This window comes from Procambarus clarkii, chromosome 23, assembly GCF_040958095.1.
Source record: "Procambarus clarkii isolate CNS0578487 chromosome 23, FALCON_Pclarkii_2.0, whole genome shotgun sequence".
NCBI lineage: Eukaryota > Metazoa > Arthropoda > Malacostraca > Decapoda > Cambaridae > Procambarus > Procambarus clarkii.
In genome coordinates, this window is record NC_091172.1 from 30,074,139 (window position 1) to 30,088,460 (window position 14,322).

Genomic DNA, 14,322 nt, shown 5'->3' on the forward strand with positions numbered 1-14,322 from the left:
CACAGGCTTCGAACATGGCTACGTGAACTGTACGTCAAGTATTGACTTGTGTAGAGTTCATTAAGTCAATATTTGACTTACTCGGCGTGAACCTGACAGCGCTTTGTTTCCTGATGGGTTGTGATGGGGATGGTGAGGTCAGAGTGTGTCACCATCGAGGAACTGATTCTCTCCAACACTCAGGATATTCACAATCTTGTGTAATACATATTCATTATATATACACCCGCTCTCAAAAGCGTATACGCAAAATTTTGTATTATGGTGAAATTAATATAACGTATTTTGCAACTCTAGTTAATATTAAATAGCGTTATTTGACACATAATTTGGACTAAATTAAGGTAAGCTTCACGTGCTTGACAAAACTCAAAACGAGGTTCATTAGTGCTCGAAGCGGGTGTTTGAGATGCCTGGCCGCTACACGAGCCTGAGCGCCAGTCAGCCATGGGTCACAAGGCGGACACCACGGTGCTGTGTGATCCAGAGACAGACACCAGGAGGAGTACTTGGAGGTGCACCGCCGCTGACAAGGACATGAGCGGGGTGGTGGTGGTGACCGTGATGGCCGCCAGCGTCCTGGGCATGATCGTCGCCCTCCCCATGCTACAGTTTCACCTGGTGAGCTTGGGGTGGACGGTAGAGCGACAATCTGGCTTCATGCAGGTTGGCGTTCACTTCCCTTCACCTGGTGAGCAAACTTGTTCACAGGTTTGGTCTCTGGGCGTGTCCTGCTGGAATGCCAAACACAATTGTTGTTTAAAAGTCTTTTGAGCATCTAGTTCAACGGTAATATATTTGTAATCGTCCCATATTCGCCACTCGTGTTTCTCTCGGCTTATTTCTAAACTATATTGGGGGCAGCATAATGATTGTCAGTTGGTAAGTCAGGGTGTGGCCAGTACTGGATGGGTGACCCCGTGGGCAACATTTTAACTATAAAGGAACCTCTGTAAGCTCAGCAGCACCGGGACTCGACAAGCGGTTACTAAAGAATCTGTAAATCTTTTTCTGAACCTTGGTGACTTTTTATATTTACTGAAGTTTGAGCTCCGAAACACTCGGAGGCTGTTTATAACAATTGTTAGGTGTCTAAACTGTTTAATTAATGTAAACAATGGCGGCAAAGATTAAGGTGTACAGGGTCGTAAGTGGACGCGTAACAGCTCTGTAGAGTCGTGGCCTTTGGTGTTTGTACCTCCCCCCCCCTCCCATATCTGTTAACCCCGTCTTCCCAATAGAACGTCGCACTTTGACGTATACTCTAAATAAGGCTCAGAATTGTCGTACTAGAAAATGGTAGCGGCTCACGGAATTGAGTCTAGATTTTTTTGAGTGCTCTGGTAGGTTAGGAGAAAGGCACTAGAGTACGACAGTTTCTTGGCGTCGGGAGGCCTTCAGGAGGCCGGACTGCTCAGAGGCATGAAGGCTCGAACGCTTCCTCTGAACACGGGGGTCGCAGCCAGTACATCACGGTAAACTGGTTTATTATGGTGTACTGACTTATTGTTCATCACAAAATAACTGGTTTCTGTGTTCACATCCAAAACCAGTTTTTGAAGTAGAGTATTTATTGCCTCTTCACAGAGCTGGCGGCTTCCTTCTGCATGGAAGTTGCGAAAACGGGTTTTGTCTGAATGTTAGTTGCTACGGACCTTCTCTACTTTCAATAATATTTTTGGGAAAAGTACACTTCATAAAGTTTACAAGGCGTTGGAATGCTAAATCTGAAGTCTTATTACAGGGAAAGTCTGAGAGGGAGACTGCCTCGTTAAGCGAGGCGAGCGACCACCGCTGGGTCGCCAAGGGTGTGCCGTACATCGTCCAGCCTCCGGACACCAAGAACAAAATCCGCCAGGAGATACCCAAGGTGGTCGACGAGCAGTTACAGGAGCAAGTGATAACGGATTACCAGGTGAGGCTGTACGGAGGTACCCTGGGATGATTTGTCTTGGTCCCGGCAGGGGGGGAGGGAAGACTGTGTTGTAGGCCTAGTAACTCAAGCGTTAATGGCAAATTTCGAGGCTGTGTGGTACAGTGGTAGTGCCCTCATTTGGCGGGAAAACGCACTAGATTCTCCCCTTACCTAGTGTTCCATACTACCTGGAGTGCCATAGCCACGCTTACCAAATTGCCATGAATCTTGTGAGAATTGGACTATAGCAACACGTGTAATAATGTGCTTTATGATGGGTTAAGCTGCGAGTTTCTTGGTCAGTCTAGTGTGGTAGTTGTGTAGCGCCGGGACGCTGGCTTGACCAGTGACGACACGAGGCCCCTGACGATCACTCCCACCCCGGGGGATCTTGGCCACAGGTGAAAGGCGTGATCTGTTGGTGTCGTGGTGACCGACTCATTTGTGAGAGTATTTTGGTCTCGCTTTTTTCTATTCTATTAAGTCCCGATTGTCAACTTTATTTTCTACATTCGTAAACAGAAGGATTTAGTCCCTCTCCCCACTCAAACTACCCTTCCTCGATCACTGCCTTAAAACGTCTCGTGGGGCATACTTAGAGATCGGAAGTATATACAGAACCTCTGTGAACTGCTGCAAACCACTGCTGGAGTTCCTGACGACGCCCTGGTCATGACAGCTGTCAGTCCACACTACTGACTTGCCAAGTTGACCACCATCTGCTGGTTACCTTTCGGCTGTCTAGTGTGATTCCTGGAACCTTTGGGAAGTGCCAATTCTAACAAGTGCACATCGAATTTGTGTGGAAGTTCTTTGCGATAAATTGTGGAATTAACAAGCATATTTAATTGCCTGCAATGGAACGTCCTGAAAAATTTGTAGCGATTATATAGCTTAATATAGTTGCTACACCTAGAAAAATGAAACTTCTAATGCCATAGAAATGTGAAGTTATATCATGAGCATGTACAAGAAAATAAACGGATTTTTGATTGATAGATTGACATTGTTGCCTCAATGTGCTAGCGATGAGAGTTAAACGTGTCCAGTCTCCCTCCCACGCTTTCACTCTTTACTTTGTAATAAATATTTCTCAGACTTAAGGACAGGATGGTTAGCTACTTGCAGTGATATCACGCCATCACGTGACCTTTGACCTTCCTCGCTCGTCTCGCTGCTGTTAAAAGCCTGTCATAAACAAACCTCGAAACTCATTATATGAGTTATTCCTGCGCCAGAATGCAAAAAAGTGTTGAACTGAAATAGGAAATGAGGATTGGTGGGTGTGAACTACCTTAGATGTTGAACATCACCTTCACAAGGTTAACTTTGGGCCTCATGGACAGAAAACCTGCTTTTTACTATCTGAATTGCATTATTTCTCTGTACTGAATAGTCTAATTCAGCGTGATCTGAAACTGCTTCAGATTTTACATTAATTCATCGATAAACTTAATCGGAATGGCTTTGTCATGTTGTATCGTTATGTCTTGTGAATCATGACTTGCAATGTGATCCTATATAGCTATTTTAGCGTTTTGTCTGGTAATTTCGTATGTTTAGGAAGTAGCACTACAACTCTTGTAATACTCGCATTAGTCACGACTAAAACGCTACAAGTGAGTAACATTCGAATCTGACGGTGAAGGAAGCAATTTGTTGCGTACAGCTGTCCGGAGCGAGATTGCGTCGGCTTTTTGATTAGTGAAATTATTCAATTTAAAGTGTCCTAATAATTCTCAAGAGTTGGTATAACAATTTGACCTTGGCTTATCCTGTGTACACACTAGTCCAGTGAAACCGCGTGACAACTTTACTCGTGACAAGAGCACGCATCCCCCTGATCTGTAGTGTTTTGTTCACACTTTAGCACTTACAAGCGGCAGACTGAGACGGTCAAGAGGTGTAAAGTGGCGACAGTGTTGTATGCCACGACTTTGGAGTAACAACATGTAAGGATGGGTTCAACGTAATGAACAAATATATGAAAATGACCTTTTTGATTAAAAATATTATTGTACATATCCCCAAAACAGAATTAGAATGTGAGCAAAGAGTAATCAAGGCAAGGCGATTGACGAGACTTGAGCCTTGAGCCTTGACCAAGGAACTTTAAGAAACAATTGAACAGCGGCAGAAAAGCAGGGAGTCTCTCGCTTCCAGTTCACGTTAGTTATCCCGATTGGCAGAACCAGATTTTTATTTGTATATACAAAAAGGTACATGGGTGTGAGAGTAGAACATAGCATTGATGTTTTTACGTTCTTGAAAAGCCACTAACAAGCATAATGTTCAGGGCCGGAACCAGATACATTCGTCAATCATTGAACCCACAGAGCGTCTCTTGTATTGTGGCAGTAACCTGGAGGAACGACGACGTTTCGGTCCGTCCTGGACCATTCTAAAGTAGATTGAGAATGGTCCAGGACGGGCCAAAACGTCGTCGTCCCTTCACCTTCTAGTCTGGTGACTGTGTGGTCTGGTCAACATACTTTAGCCACGTTGTGACTCACCGCCTGCAATCTGGAGGACTTTTTAAAGGTGGAGGTGGCGACGGCAGGTGGGGTGGAGGAGGCGGTGGCTGACCCGCTGGAGTACTCAGACGAGCTTGAGGGTCTGATGGACACTGTGGGCAGTGACCCTGCTGACCCCGACGCTGTGGCCTTCCTCCTGCCCCTCAGAGGCCACACTGGCAACCTGGGCATCAGGTCAGTTTTTTCCAGTTTATTATGCACCCTATACCCATCCTGTGGGCGGTAGTGGAAAGGCTTAGAGGCACATAATGGGCTCAAGGATTGAACCCCACAATTAATTTAGTTAAAAAAAGTTTTGATTAGCTAGCTACAAAATTAAATTGTTACATCAACAATGGGGCTAGACAGACCCAAAGTACTCGCCTATTTGTACTCACCCATTTGTGCTTGCGGGGGTTGAGCCTTGTCTCTTTGGTCCCGCCTCTCAACTGTCAATCTATAAGTACACTTCTTAAGCTAAGTAACTTAACACATATGGAGAGCTAGTGTTACAATTTGTTTATCCTGCACATCCCCCTCTTTCCCACCTATGCAGTGGGCAGCGGTGGATAGGTTACAATCACTTGGTTACAACCTACAGTTAGCAAACTAGGGATATTTGGCAAAGATTTCTGGTAGCAGATATTTTTGTAAAGAAATATTTACACCTCCTGAACATTTGCTATAGAATTGTTCCTGAATTAGTATCTATTTGCACTCCATTATAGTGACAGATGGTGTGCGAATAATTTTGAGTTGACATTTGGTTAGGTTCACATGAGCATTATGATGAAAATTCCCAAAGATATTTATAGCAGTTTATCACGCAACTAAAGTGCAATATTTAGTTTTCTATTGACCTTATTTAAGATCTACAGAAAATGGTTATTTAATATTAGAAGGGGGATCTGTTCAAGATGGTGCTACTTGCATGTTGGTTTCCGTTTAATATTTATTTGAGCTCTTATTATTGTACAGCCACTAGCACGCATAGCGTTTCGGGCAAGTCCTTAATCCTATGTCCCCTGGAATACGACCCGTCCAATCGTTTAACAACCGGGTACCCATTTTACTGCTGGGTAAACAGAGGCTACAGTTAAGGCTTGGCGCCCAGTAAATCTTTTCCTGCCAGGATACGAACCCTGGACAAAGCGCTCGCGAAACGCCAGGAGTGTCTTTTATCACTACACCACGGGGACTTTGACTGTTGGGTATATTTAAATACAATCCATTGTATGGAGGGATAGGCAGCCAGTGTATATATAAATGTTACTTGTATTGAGGTCCTCCACTTAAGGAAGAATTACTTGACTGCCCCCCCCCCCTGATGCAACCCCATAACATGTTAACTGTTCCTAATGATTGCTAGGTGAACAGATGCATTAGGTGATAGGAAATATAACCAACCATTTCTGTCTCGGCCGGAATTCGAATCGGGAATTCTAGATTGAGTAGAGGACGAGCCTGACTGTCCTACCGGTACAGGATGCCCTTGAGGTCTTTCGTCCTACCTGGGAATCGAGCCTGGGATCATTGTGGTGCGAGTCTACAGCACTGACTATTGGTCACCACACAGGGTGCCAGCACCTAGCGTCCTTCCCTACTTGGAACCCACCAAGCCTACAGTAATGCTAGATTTCCTTAGTAGATCCTCTAGCCTGTATTTTCATGAATTCCTGTAATATCTTGCTGTCACCTTCTTTGTTGTCCCCCTCTGGCTCTAGTGGATTGTAGAGTCACTGACTTCTCCCTCCAGCTCCTGCCTTGCCTTTCCGCAACCTGCTGGCCTTTTATAACTTCCATTACTGTTACTTTAATTATGTTTTCCCTCTGACTACTTGACTACTACAGCAAATGTTTCGTCAGTTCTTGTTCCCCATTTATCCATTACATGCTGTATATTTTTGTTCCGTTCTTTTTTCTTGCTGCCTTTATCTGATCTTATTGTATCCTGAAGCCCAAGTACATTTCCCCTCGTGGTTTATTTCCCCTCAGTTCCTCTAAATCCTTAAAGTTAGTTCCTCTCTTGTTAATGCTTGCATTTAGGTCCACAATGATCTAGTCCTGTTATCCTTTTCTTTCTCCCTTTCGTGAATTTCCAGTAACTGCCCTGCTAGTGAAGCTTGTACCCCTCTCACCACCTTGCTTTTTCTCTCCTCCTCCACATATCTTACTAGTGAATATATTTTCCTTCAACTGTTATGAGTTGATATTTCAGGATAGCAGTCCTCTTTATGTTCTGTTCCTCTTTCCTTTAGGGCCTCTAATAGCATATTTCGTGTAGCCATGTTTATTTCTTTAGGACGTTCCCTTTCCTTATTGTTGCTGCTACTTTGTCACCATCTCCACAAATTTGTTTCCCTTCCTACTGCTCTCGGCTGTAATTGCATTTGTTCTTAGCTGTTCCCTGTATTGCACTACACTATAACATCTAACACGGGTATAACAAGCTTATCCCAACCAACCAAGACCCAACTATCAACCTCAGTGACTGAGAGGTAAGCGGTGCAGGTGGGAAGTGGGTGGGGGCTGTGTTCCTGTAGACAGTTCTCCTTAAGTTGGGTTAGTGGCGATTATTATTAAATGGTTTTTCTCTTGACTATTGGAGGTTTATTCACGTCGCTCGTGCTCTCTGCAGCTATGGACGTAGACTGAAGGCGTTACTGGAGGCGGCGTCCGAGGACACCAACGTGGAGAAGGAATCGTTCACAAACAGTACCAGAAAGGGGTTCCTCCCGACCGGCGTCCTCGTCAGAGACTCCCAGAGTGATCCAGATGTTGCCAGGTGAGGCCAGGCCGTGTGACCCCTTACTCCGGTGGTGTGCAACCCAGGAATGAAGGAATTAATTCCTTGGTCTGCATAAATACCTGCCAGTCCGGTTTGGAATGTGATGGAGATGTATCTGCCTAAATTTAAATGCCTTTCTCAATGTGTCTATTAAAAACAAGACTAAAAGCGCAGATAGTATGGGACAGGGGTGTAGCCCTGTGCCAGGCGGGAGTGCGTGTGTAGCATTATAAATTATGACTTTTACACGTTTAAAAATGTCTTGTAAAAAAAAAAAAATACATGAATCTTAGGGAAAGTTGTCCTAGAGGCATAAAGTGCATGATTTCAGAGGCTGTGTAAGACTAAATTTCGAATATAGACGTAGTTTGATTAAGGAACGACGCCAAAATGGCGTGCGTGCTACTTTACCATAACACCCAGGTTAATGTTCAACATTCGTGAGTGCATGATACAACTTAAACCATATTACATCGTACTGGATGATGTCATTAAACTAATCATTGTGACCTTGTGCAGGAAGTTAACGCAGCACTTCTATGAGATCCACGGCACGACGCGTTACTTCGGCTACCTCACGGACGAGGAGGCCCTGACGGTGGCCCACTGGGCCCGAGCCAAGGCTCCAGGTGGGTGCCTCCCTCGTCTTCACGTACTTGAGGAGGTTTTTGTTTTTTATATACTCCATATTTCAAAGCTATTTTAATGTGACGTTTCACTTTTGTGTAAGGTCATGTGTTCAGTGCCGAGGGAGAAATCTTTTGCTAGTTAATTCGGGTAGTAGTGTCGGGCAGGTAGAGGACCATACGACACGTGTGACAAAGCCAAACTCTGCCAATAGGGATGACCAACCTGCAGAAGGAATCGTTACAAAATGTACCAAAATACTCTCCCGCAGCTGGAGTAGTCACACGAACCACGCGCACTCCTTCAAAACCTTATTCCCAAGGCCCTTTTATCTATAGGGCTCATTCTTAGTGAGTCAATCGGTATATTTGTGGGCAAGGTGGTCGTGGCTTCAATATGCTCTTGTAGATCTCTGGTATCTCAAGCATTGCTTGGTAGACTCGCCCTATTGGATCACGAGGCAAGGAATGCGTGGTCAGTCTCCCGGGGAAAGGTTGATTTTTTGACAATCCTTCTGTATAGATATTATAGTAACGATGTGGACCATCGTACATACCTGTATATTGACGAAATGAACAATTATATAAGTTGAATTTGGGCAAACCGGAAAAAGCTTTGTATATTAGTGTTGCTAATGCAATTAAATCTAACCATCCTAGATCTAATACACGTTATGAAGGGTAATATAGTATACAGGTGCTATATTAGGCCTAGGAATGTTTAATTTCTTTTTGTAAACTATATAGACTGAAGTGCCAAATTCTACTATATAATTGTCCATTACGTCAATGTGTACGATGGTCCGCGTAGACACAACGTTCTATCTAATCAGGAGGATGGGTTGATTATTAGCCTTCAGATATCGATAGTCTCGCGGTTTTGGAAAGACCTGTTTTTATCATTTTCTGATTATTTATCAATTTTACTAGATTTTATATTGCGATTTTGCTCCACTAGAAGATGTCTGCATCAGTGATTTATCGGATCAGATTTAACATTTGATAAAGGGTGAAGAGTGATGACTGACATAATGTATCTACAGGAGCAAGATTTGTGACCCCGACGGCCATCTCCACCTACCTGGAGAGCGCCCGGAACGTGGCCAGAGTTCAGCCGTCGGCGCGGGTGTTGGCCGCGGCCTTGGGGGACCTGCTGGCCACCATCCACACCATACGGCCCCTGGTGGTGGCCAGGGCCTCCCTCCACACTGATGCCTTCCTTGCTCTCCTCCACTCAGTTGGTCTCCGTCCCACGAAGGTACTCGTCCTCTAAATCTTGACACTGTTCCTGGCTAGAGTTGTAAACTTCAGATTCATTCACCGATATCGCAAAGCAGTTTTAGTTCATTTATTATGCGTCCCATACCTATCCTGTCATGACACTATTTTTAATGTCGGTAATCTTGCTTAGATGTCCACATTTTTCAGGGGTCAGATTAGTATGATCAAATTTGTCATTTTCTTAATGGGAAAACAGCTTTTTATGGTTAACAAGCTTAGATATACACATTGTGCTGCTACCCTATTCTATATGAGAGATTACAGTGTAGATCAAAAGCCAACTCTTAAGTTCATCTAATAAACAAATCCACAAGGGCCGTGACGAGGATTCGAAGAGGATAAGGCAGCGTCTGGGATGCTCTCGGACGTAAGTTCGAATCCTCGTCACGGCCCTTGTGGATTCGTTCATTTGATGCATCACGCTATTGTGATTTGTGTGTTCATCTAATACGCCCATCTAACAGGAAGTAAAGTCAAGAGTGGAATGTCGAGGCGGCACTGTTATTAATGATCATTGTAGGACACTCTTGACTGGTTATACTTAATATAATAATTTGTATAGTATGATTGCAAAGTTGCTCGTCTGGTAAGACATTAATCTTGGTGGAAGGTAAACCAGAAGTATTAGTAATTACCCATTGACACAACATCCAAGTGTCGCACATCACTCTTGGTATTAAGCCCACTGGCTGGTCGCTTTTAACACATTTTTATTGTGGAATAAGATTAGATGGCAATATTAATGTAGTCCTTTAATCAGTCTTTTGATTTATTATAAGCTGAAGAGCTTTTTTGTAGTAGATTCTAGAGTTTTTACTAAAAGAACAATTCACATCAAACTGCCATTTCTTGTCTGGATAAGCTGTTCAAATGTATTGGTTATAATAATGGTTTGTCCTGTGTTGCGTGTTTAGTCTCGTCAGTGACGCCAACACTTCTGTATATACATTCCAGTTCATTTGTAATCTTGTATAAATGTTCCACTCAATATTTCACATTTAGTACATGAATTTAGTACATGTTCAGAGACTTGTCGCTGCCCTTCACACTGGCCTCCGTAGAAAGGTAATTATGAGAGTAAATATTTACTCTTACTCGCAAAGCATTTTCTTGTAATTACCTTACCTAATTACGAAGGTAAAAAAAAAATGAAGCACTGGACATAGGTTTCTTCATGGGTTACTTTGCCCCCTCATAAAACCATTTATTTTTTGGGGTTGGTACGGATACAAGTTTATTGGGAGAGTGCAGTTGCTAGATATCTACATCTGTTGGTGCCAAACAAGTGAGTTTTCAGCCACCTATATTGCAAAAACCTTTAACATGTCATAATTGATGTCGGTCAACACCCTTTATGGGAAACTCCAATTAGTAAGGTTTCTAATTGTTAAATTAAAAGGCCCTGATTTTAGATCCCTAAAAGATCTCTTGCAATCTTCAGTTCAGTCAGTTGTTACTAAAGTATTTGTGCTCTGTTATCATCCTCTCATTGGCTTATTAACTCCGCAAAAGTTAACTTCATTCTAAATTCTTAATCTTTAAGTGCTTTACTCAAGCAATTGTAGAGACGTTAAAAGACTGAATGGTAATACAACCATTTAAATTGGTGAAATATAGTTTCAAATTACAGCAGTTGAATGACCTTATTGACTCCATTGTCACCTCAATATGCATAATGTAAACGTAGGATGCAAGTTGACCAGACCACACACTAGAAGATGAAGGGACGATAACGTTTCGGTCCGTCCTGGACCATTCTAGAGTCGATTGTCATGAGAATCGACTTGAGAATGGTCCAGGACGACCGAAACGTCGTCGTCCGTTCACCTTCTAGTGTGTGGTCTGGTCAACATACTTCAGCCACGTTATTGTGACTCAATGCCTGCGTAGGATGCAAGTTGTGTTGACATGTTCCTTGTGATGCAGGTGATGCACTACTACGAGACGACTCGGGCCGAGGAGCTGGTTGAGCGAGTGAAGATCCAGCTGAACTTGACACCATCTCCCATCCTCCTCCTGGGTAACGCAGGAGAGCTGGCACCTCATATTAGCCGCCGACAAAATCTTCTCGGCAGTGTGGATATTGCCTTTCCAGACCCAACTGCACGATAGCATGCGCACCAATCAGTCGGAGCTTCTCGCCTTCATGTATCGTGCACATGATGACAAGCCGGGGAGATTCCTGAAAGAAGATCCGAACCTTGAACCTACTGAATCTATTGTACTGGCTTCAAAGTCATTGTTAACTGGTGGACTTCGGACATGGCGGGGATCGTACGTAGGTGACCGCATCTGTTCCAGTAGCTTCAGTTGCGGCCAGTGTGAGGCTGATGGGCGCTGCCGAGGGCTGGCTGCCTCTTCTGCAGTATGACATCACTCGTAAAGGCATCAAGCGACGGTTGTATCAGGAACTTATGGTAACTCGGGAGCTGCTTAAGCCCCTGGTCTCTGGAGATGGTTGCACTTTGGTGTTGCGGTATATAGAAGAACTGACTGGCTCCAAGAAAGTGAGTGAGGTTAATGTGCACTCCACATTGCCTACTTTGCTCATACCAGCTGAACGAGGCGCCCAGTTGCATGTGGATTGTGCACGCCATCACACTGACCTCCGATGCTTCGCTCCTAGTGGTGTATGGGCGCCTGTTACCTGTAGAGGCGCTCTGCAGGGTGCACACAAGTTCCAGGCAGAGTGTGGGAAGGAGGTTGGCATCACCATTGCAGCCTCGAGGGGGTGCAAGGCTGCAAAAGGCCTGGTGTGTCGTGGCGGACATTCTCTTGGCTGCCTGCTGTCAGGCCTCTGCTCCACAGTCACTCACTCTCCTCCTCTCTATGACTGTGCTGGCCTTCATATGGACACGTTATTCTAAGTAAAATGCTTGGCATTGCAAGTCATTTAAGTTTTTGTGTATTTAAGTTATCAAATATCATTAATATTAAATTAAAAATGGGCAACATTAGCTGAAAATATATGGTTTTCTTTACCACATATAATGGAAATGAGAAAGGGGGCATGTTCATACACCTCAATCTTCTCGCTATCCAGCCAGTTATCGTGAGGAGGCTTATTCGTGGATGAAATGTTATTCTTATTCGTTATTTGCAGACTTCTGACCCTCTTTCAACTTCAGGTTGGTGGGGTGGACGACCACGCCCCCGACTCGGTCCTTGATAGAAGAACAGGCTCTGTATTCCTGGCCACGTTGGGCCCAGTTGTTGCTCAAGATTCAGGTACTGGGAACAAAGTTCAAAGTGGCACGGGCTAGGGTGAGCCCGTAGTGGGCTTACCTGGCACAGGAGCGGGGTCTTGTTGGGCCCAGATAAAACCGCTTCTGAGACACAATGGATTGAATCTCCACAACCCCTCCCGCCTCCGTGGCAGGGTTGAGCGCCGAGCCCCCAGTGGCTCCATTTTGTAACAACTAGGCCTTTTACCCGCTCAATACTGGGGTCCAGCTTGGCGCTGCCACCCCCCGCACTCCAACACTCGCGGTTCCTTCTCGGTCTACTTACTACGGTCCAGGATTTGTTTGGTCCTGCCAAGTGGACCAATTTTGGTCGTCACGGATCTCTGGTAAACGTGAACCAGTATTTTGATCAGTCACGGTGATCATGCACCTCCTGATTTATTCCATAAACACCTAGTTGATTCTGTGGCTCCCCTTGTCTTCTAACCACCCGGACTGGAACAAGTGTAGTGGCAGCCCCCTTCTCAAGATGCGGCCGCCGCCCGCCTGGCTACGTTGTCCTGCATTGACCAGACCCCCAGTTCGGACCTCTTAAAATGCCCGGTTAAATGCTAGCATTGGCACGGTTATCCCGCACTGTATCGCGACTGGTGATAGGGACCTCAGACCTCCACGAGGATACTAAATATATCCTCAAGGCTGTTCATCCTCCAGATTGATAAGTTTACTCGGACCTTCCTGGGGGCGGTGGAGGTGGTTAGTCATCGTCAGCCGTTTCACGTAGTAAAAAATCGCTTGATAGGTCACTTCTATAATTGGTGTTGGTGTCCGTTCAGTAGTACATCACCTCTCCTCGGCTCTGCAATAGGTGTTAGAAATTTGGACAAGGTCTCTTGCAGTGCGCTAGTGAGATGGCCCCCCCCCTCCCCCCTGTTTTCCTTTGTTGAGCCTTGGGCCATTCCGAGATAGTGCTCTTGTTCCCAAGCTCACTGCATAAATTGCAGTGACGCCCACCTTCCCCCCCCCCCTCCCCCACACTTGTAGGTGTGCCCTACAAGTTTGAGAAAATCATTTCAATTTAAAGCGGTGATCGATCGTCTTTTCCCCGAAGCGAGACGCTAGATTAGCAGCCTTCATCTACCCCCCCCCCCCCCCGGGACAGGTCTTATGCTCGTGTGTTCCACTTTTCACCCTCACTTTCTCAGTTCTGCCACCGTTTCCAGGCCTTAGACCCCGACACTACTACCTCATCTCATCCTTTACATTGAGACACTAATGGTCTTCCTCATGGTGATCCCCACATGGAGTTTCCTCCCTTCCCGGTCTTCCACCGGGAAATCTTCGACACTCCCGTGTTTAAATTCCTAAAAATGCTAAACATACTCATTCCACACACTCTTGTGTCATTTACATGTACAAAACCCTGTTAAGTGCAAACCTGTGCTGAAAAACTTCCTTGACAGATGTAATAGAACCCATGATTACCACACCAGAAATAAATCTTTGATATCACCAGAGTCAAACTTAAAAACACTATGCAAATAAAGGGACTTAGTCTATGGATCTCGCTCACTAAAGAATTAAAAAGCTGTAACTTTTGCCTTATTAAAAAATAAAACCTAAAGTACCCAATTTCGTCCTCGGTTTCTAACCCTAGTGCCTTAACTCGCACTGTATCTTGTGCTACTCAATCCCCCAATATATGTACCTAAATTTTTTATTTATTTATTTATGCATATACAAGAATGTACATAAGGAATGTGAGGATACAAATATGGTAATTACAGTCTTGTAAAGCCACTAGCACGCGCAGCGTTTCGGGCAGGTCCTTAATCTAAGAAAATTTTAAGGAGGTAATTACTTGCAAAATTATAGACAAAAAATGATAACAGATTACATGAAATGAAAAAAAGATGAGAGAAAATTGTAGGTACAGTATATTAAAGCGCACAGGTAGCTAAGATTGGTTGCAATGACAGCTTGAATGGTAGTTGACAAAAATTGGTAGTCACAA

The 14,322-nt window shown here is 44.5% G+C and overlaps 1 non-coding gene across 1 annotated transcript; it reads left to right on the top strand.

Moving 5' to 3' along the window:
* The first annotated feature begins 422 nt into the window (after positions 1 to 422).
* On the top strand, positions 423 to 12,918 carry LOC123763985 (uncharacterized). The gene is made up of 7 exons (XR_011229452.1): positions 423 to 621; positions 1,745 to 1,915; positions 4,457 to 4,623; positions 7,067 to 7,213; positions 7,736 to 7,845; positions 8,886 to 9,100; positions 11,050 to 12,918. It is a non-coding gene; the product is annotated as an uncharacterized protein (transcript).
* Positions 12,919 to 14,322: the final 1,404 nt, after the last annotated feature.